Here is a 7,434-nt window from a genome sequence, read left to right on the forward strand (position 1 = left end):
AAGACATTTTTTGTGAAGTTCGTATACAAATTGGTTTCGTTCTCGCAAATTCAGACTTGAAAGTTTTATAATTAATAACAAGTCTTCATAGTTCAGGTGAGAATAACCGAATTGGAAATCCTCGAAATACGATGGGGTACTACGTGAAAAAATTTTCATCCACCAGAAGCTTTGGCGATAGAAAACGTTGAGGGCAACCTCGAAAAACCACAACCGCTAAAGATAAACGTATTGTATTGATCAGTGTACGTGATCGACGACTCTGGGGCCCAGAAATAGCAGCGTAGATCAATAAATCTAGGGATGTGCCTTTGAGTACTTCTACAGTGAAAAGGAGATTGGAACAAACCTCTTTTAAGATGCCAAAATAAAATTAAGAGAAAGAACATAGAAATTAGACGTATGAAAAGTGGAAAAGAGTTATGGAGTGATGAGTGAAAATGAGGTTTTTAGGTCTAAGAGCAGAGTATTTATACATAGGTCAAAGGAAGAAGGGTTGTTAAAACTATGTTTAATCCCGACTATAAAACACGGTGGAGACTTGGTATTGGTTTGGGGATGTTTTGGAGCAAACACGACTGGAAACCTGGTAAAAATTGAAAATTATAAAAAATAAAAGAAAATGTAGCCTCTGAACGGCAGAAAATTTATCTTCTATCGTGACAACAAGCATTCCTGGAAGCAGCGCAGAGTATTTTAAAGAATTGGAAGGGAAGCATATACTGAAAATAATTTTTTGGCCGTCCTCAACCCGATAAAGTTGTTGTAGGACAAATTGGACATGAAACAGTGTCCAACTTCCCTTCACATCTTCGGGATATCTTGAAAAATGAATGGAACCAATTATTTTTTCAAAATTGTTAGAAAGACTGCTGAAATTGCAAAATAAAAGCAAAATAGAGTTAGATCAATGAATTGAAATTATATATATATATATATATATATATATATATATATATATATATATATATATAGATTTGAGGTCTAGTATACACTGCGACCTAAAGGATCTATTGTGTCCCCCTTTCCTGCTGCGATAATGGAGAACCCAGTGTTCACTGCTGATCCATTAATCCCACTCCTTTCAAAAAGTCTGGAATGTTTCGTGTTCTGTGCAAAAAAATATGTTGTCTGATAGGTCTAACGTCTTCAGGTGTTTGTTGAGGCGACAGTGCCCCGATAGAACTCCTGTAGATTGTTCTTACATAGGTTGATACTTCCAGCAGATCTACTCTGGTTATAGTTTCCTAGAAGAGTCTTTGCCTGTTCCAGCCACCGTATGTTCTCCCAACAATTGGTTTGCTCCTATCGACCTTCTTTTGCATTGTTTTTACCATTGTTCTGTAGCTGATACCACAGAAGGGTTCGGGTCCCATGAAGGGCTTGTCTGCCCCCGCTTATCAGCTGTTTCATTTCCATTCGCTCCGGTGTGTCACAGAATCTATTGTAGGTAAATAACTTGAGGGTGTCAAAATGACAATCCTTTGATTGAACTTAACATATCGAAGTAACTCCTAAATACAAAATTTCAATTTTATCCTTTATATTTTTTGAGAAACCTTCATCGATAGGTCTTTGTAAAAAGCAATGTATATCAACCATTCTTAGAATCAACAAAATTATCTCCAACAATATCCAACATTCAGGTAGTGGTGATTAAAGACTATAATTTCTATTTAGACTTATGATTGTATTCATATCACTATTATGGGTATTACAAGGAAATCTAAATTATTATCAGATCTGTTATCCTCTAGAAAGTATTGTTAAAAGTTATAAAATTTATTACAGATACACATTCGTGGTATATTAAAAAAAGCTAACGAGTTACATACGCCGCTTATCAAGGAAACTTAAAAGCGCAGCAGAAACACTATACTTTCTGAGAAATTGTTATTTAACAACATATGCAGATAAATCTTTCTTTCTTGTAATATCATTTAATATTATTCATTCTCTGTTCAGATCTCTAACAATAAACTTGTAATTGCTAGAATAAATATATTTTTTAAAAACGAATTTTTCGTAAAGAAAACCAAAATTGGCGCAGTCAGTAGGATCGCGCAAGTCGTCGAAATCAAAAATCACTAAAACGTTTACGGGCATACAGTGCGTAACAAAATTTCGGATCGTGCGAAATAATTTAGTGACTTCACGGCTTTAACGTTTCAACGTTTTAAGTGCGAATCCAACGAACAATATTAGACTAGCAATTATCGTGCAATAGCCCTTTAGTGGTGAACATTGGAGGCAACAGGGAATCATCGAGGGAGAAGATTTTAAAAGCCTGTTCTTCAGAAACGTAAGTGCCTTATTGTCCTCTTCTTGCCTTTCCTACCTTTTTTTGGGATTTTGGAAAGATAGTATTGATTATTGAGTTTTAAACTTTCAAAAACGTATACAATTAATAAAAAAGAAATTATCAATTTATGAGTGAATTAAACTCTAGTAATCTCGATAACATAGTTCAATTGTTCAATAATATTTCTTTAGTCGAAAATAACGTAGAACAAACTGGTACTAACAAAATGGCTCCTCCTGCAATGAATTGGGATCTTTTCAAATCCAAATTATCAAATATTAAACCTTTTAACGGTGACAGTGAATATTTGAATAAATTCATTACAAGGTGTGAGCATTTAATAGAGTCATATAGAATTTATAATGATGCAGAATTAAATTTACACATTATAGAATGTATTCAAGAGAAATTAGAAGGTAGAGCAGCCTTCATGGTCGGTAACAGAGTTGAATTAAATACTTGGCCAAAATTAAAAACGGCCTTATTACAGTGTTTTGCTGATAGAAGGGATTTAAATTGTCTTGTGCAAGAGTTGATTAGAGCCAAACCATTAAAAAACGAGCATCTTATTGATTTTGGAAGTAGACTTCAATTAATTCGTAGTAGTGTAATTCAAAGAATTAGCAATGACCCTAATATAACTGCCGAAGAAAGAAATTGTCAAATAAATCAATACGATAAAACCGCTTTAAATACGTTTATTGCAGGGTGCGACGGTACTCTGAAAAATAATATGCATTTACGAAAACCACATTCTTTAGAAGACGCGATGGCCTATGTGGCCGAATTCGAAAATTTTGAAAGACTGTACGGTTCTTTAAACGATAAAAATAATCGACAAAATACACCTAATAATATTAATATACAGCATGCGAATAGCCAAAATTCTCAAAGATCCAAATCAAATTTTTATAAAAATCCTAATACGTATCAAAATTTTGTACCAAATAACAGACCTGTTAACAATTACCCGAATTATTATAGCAATCGACAAAACTACCAACCAAATTTCGTACAAAATAGAGAAAGTTGGCCAAATCAGCCGATACCTATTCAATCCATACCACAAAATAAAAGATATTTTACTAATCGACAAGTATTCGGCCCTCCCAAAAATGTATTCAAACCTAACCAAATTCCACAAAATCAATTACCAACACCTGAACCGATGTCCACGACATCACGTAATTTTACTGAACGTACTCGAAAACCTATTAATAATAATAATAATAATAGATTTTTCCGATCAAATCCAAACGCTAAACCAAACTTCGTTTCCGAAGAGTTATACTTAAATCAATATGCTAATTCAGACTATAATCACGATAATCAATATGATGAATATGACGAAATAGAATTTGACGAAAACGACGAAGCCAATCGCGATGAAAATTTTCAAGCAGCTCGTCCATCAGACGGGAAAACATAGAAATAAATATACTGCCAGTTAATCCGCTACCGTATATAGAAATTGCAAATCCAAAAATTAAATTGCTAATCGATACTGGTAGCTCTAAATCAATAATAAGACCTTCTATTGCCGAAAAATACTTTCCAGATACAATTTATCATTCTGATACTACTATATCTACTAGTCTTGGAAGTAAAAACGTTAGGTATCGAGCGCTTATTCCTGCATTTCCTGAACTAAAAAATAAAAACTATCAAATCGATTTTATACTATATGATTTTCACAATTATTTTGATGGAATTCTCGGTATTAAAGATTTAATAGGTATGAATATAAATATTGATCTAACTAATCGAGAACTATTAGGACCTCACCTAAGATTGCCTTTTAAGTATAGAAAAGTAAACGATATTGAGTTTTCTTTTTCAATAGACCCCGGAGAAAAAACGATAAAGAAATTACCCGTAAATATAGATAATGGGGATATTATTGTAGACGCTCGAAAAATAGAAAATATAATAATTCCACAAATTTTATCTACAGCGAGAAACGGTTTCGCACCAATAGAAATTCAAAATCACACAAATAATTCGATAACGATAACATTACGAGAACCAATTCAAGTTACTCCATTTAAAAATTCACAATATGAACTCTTTAAATTTGAAAGCTTTGCTAATGATTTTGATGAAAATAATTTCATAAAACCTAATGACAATATTACCGAATTAATTCGTACAAATCACATGAATAAAGAAGAAAAACAAAAAATTATTTCATTGTGTAAAGAATATTCTGATTTATTTTTAAAACCAGGGGACAAATTGACTTTCACTTCAAATGTTAAACATATTATAAGAACCAAAGACGAGGTACCGGTTCACACTAAATCTTACAGATATCCCTACGTCCACAGAGAGGAAATTAGGAGACAAATTCAAGAGATGTTAGATAAAAACATAATTAGACCGTCCTGTTCCCCTTGGAGCTCCCCGATATGGATTGTTAAAAAGAAAATGGACGCATCAAATACCCAAAAATGGAGACTGGTAGTTGATTACCGGAAAATTAATGAAAAGACAATTGATGACAGGTACCCGCTTCCCAATATATCCGATATATTGGATAAATTAGGTCGAGCTCAGTATTTTACTACCCTCGACTTGGCAAGCGGCTTCCATCAAATACAAATGAGCGAATGTTCTATAGAAAAAACGGCTTTCAACGTAGATGGAGGACATTACGAATACCTTAGAATGCCTTTCGGTCTTAAAAATGCCCCTTCTACATTTCAAAGAGCTGTAAATGAAGTCCTTAAAGACATCCAAAACAAAATATGCATGGTATACATGGATGACATTATCATATTCAGTACTAGCCTTCAGGAGCACATACAAAATCTGAAATTAGTATTTTCAAAACTACGCCACGCAGAGCTTAAGATACAACTAGACAAGTGCGAGTTTCTTCGCAAGGAAGTAGAGTATCTAGGTCACGTTGTAACTCCTCATGGGATAAAACCTAATCCGAATAAAATCAAAGCAATTCAAAATTTCCCTATCCCAAAAACCGCTAAAGATATTAAATCCTTTTTAGGACTAGTAGGTTACTATAGAAAGTTTATAAAAAACTTTGCTCAAATTACGAAACCGATGACGATATGTCTAAAGAAGGATCACATAATTAAACATACCGAAGAATTTATTAATTGCTTCAATACTTGTAAAAACATTTTAATTTCAGAACCAGTCCTTGCGTATCCCGATTTCAGTAAACCTTTCGAATTAACTACTGACGCTTCTAAATATGCCATAGGTGCTATTCTATCTCAAAATAATCATCCTATTTGTTATGCTAGTAGAACACTTAATTCCGCAGAAATAAATTATTCTACAATCGAGAAAGAGTTACTTTCGATAGTCTGGTCGTGTAAATATTTTCGACCGTATTTATTTGGTCAAAAATTCACAATTTTTTCAGATCATAAACCATTGCAATGGCTCATGTCATTAAAAGAGCCCAATTCACGTCTTGTACGCTGGCGCCTTAAACTTGAGGAATTTGAGTACGATATAAAATATTTGAAAGGTAAAAGTAACAAAGCAGCTGATGCATTATCTCGATATCCCGATATAAATGCATTAGAAACTGCATCAATGGATGTCAATTTAAGTGACATCGATGAAATAATGAATGAAGAATTTGAAAGAATTAATTCCAGTACTCTCCCGAATTTAGATAATTTAGATCTTACAAATATATTAGATTTAAATAAATTTAACCAAAACGATTCAAACATAGAAAATCTCGCAAACAATAATTTACCAATATTACCTATAACGGAAGAACCAAATCCTAATAATAACGAAGACATTGAAACAGTACATACATCTGTTGAAAATCCTATTCTATCAATTCCAATTACCGAAAAACCATTAAATATGTATAAAAATCAAATATATTTTACTAATGGTCAAATAAATACCTTTAAGGTTAGAAGAGAGAAAGTATTCGAAAATATTCGTCTATACGTTACATTACCGGTAATTGACATCGAAAATAATATAATAAACTTCATTAAAGAATATATTGACCCCAGGAAAAATTATGCACTTTATTTCCAGAACGAACCCTTATCGAGAATATTTATTGTAACTGCACAGAATATGTTTAAGAATTCTGCATTTAAATTTACACTGTGTACCAAATCAGTAACAGATATTGAAACAAAAGAAGAGCAATTAGAAAAAATTAAATATCATCATATATATAAATCAGGTCATAGGGGCATAAACGAAGTTAAAACATCTCTTAGTTGTAGATACTACTGGCCGAAAATGATCGAAGATGTAGAAAACTTTATCAATAATTGCGATACATGCTTGAAAAATAAATATGATAGGAATCCCCCTGTCGTCAAATTTAGCCTAACACCCACAGCGTCTAAGCCTTTTGAGCATGTACATATGGATGTTTTTAAAATTGCAAATAAAATTTATTTAACAGTAATTGATTCCTTTTCGCGTTACGGACAAGCTTACCCCATAGTAAGTGTTACAGGATTTTCCACAGTAGACTCTTTACTAAATTTCATAACTCACCATGGACTACCTCAAAAGATAACAACAGATAGTGGTTCTGAATTTAAGAATTTCGATTTAGAAGACTTTTGCAAACTTCACCATATAGAATTGCATCATACCACAGCGAAAAATAGCAATTCCAACTCGCCAGTTGAACGATTTCATTCAAGTATTTTAGAACATTATCGATGTATACAGGAAGATAATAAAAATTTGACACCGGATCAAATAATGAAACACGCGATTCTTAGTTATAACAATTCAGTTCATACAGTAACAAAATTCACGCCTTTCGAAATTATAAAAGGACATATAAACAATCCTGACCCGTTTGACCTGAATGATCATTTAGTTATATCTCAATACGTTCAAAATCACAAAGAAACCAGTAAACGCTTATATGAAAAAATTAAACAACAAAACGAACAAACTAAACAAAAGGTTATAGAGAAATTAAATAGAAAAAGGTCCGAACCTTTAGACTATTCAAATCAAAAAACCGCCTACGTAAAAACTAAATTAAGAAATAAGAAACTCCCTAAATTTAAACAAACTAAAATAATCAGAGATAAAGGTATTCTGCTTAAAACCGATAAAGGTACGTATCATAAAAGTATTGTCCGAAAACCAAGAAGTAA

Source organism: Diorhabda sublineata, chromosome X (assembly GCF_026230105.1).
Source record: "Diorhabda sublineata isolate icDioSubl1.1 chromosome X, icDioSubl1.1, whole genome shotgun sequence".
Lineage (NCBI taxonomy): Eukaryota > Metazoa > Arthropoda > Insecta > Coleoptera > Chrysomelidae > Diorhabda > Diorhabda sublineata.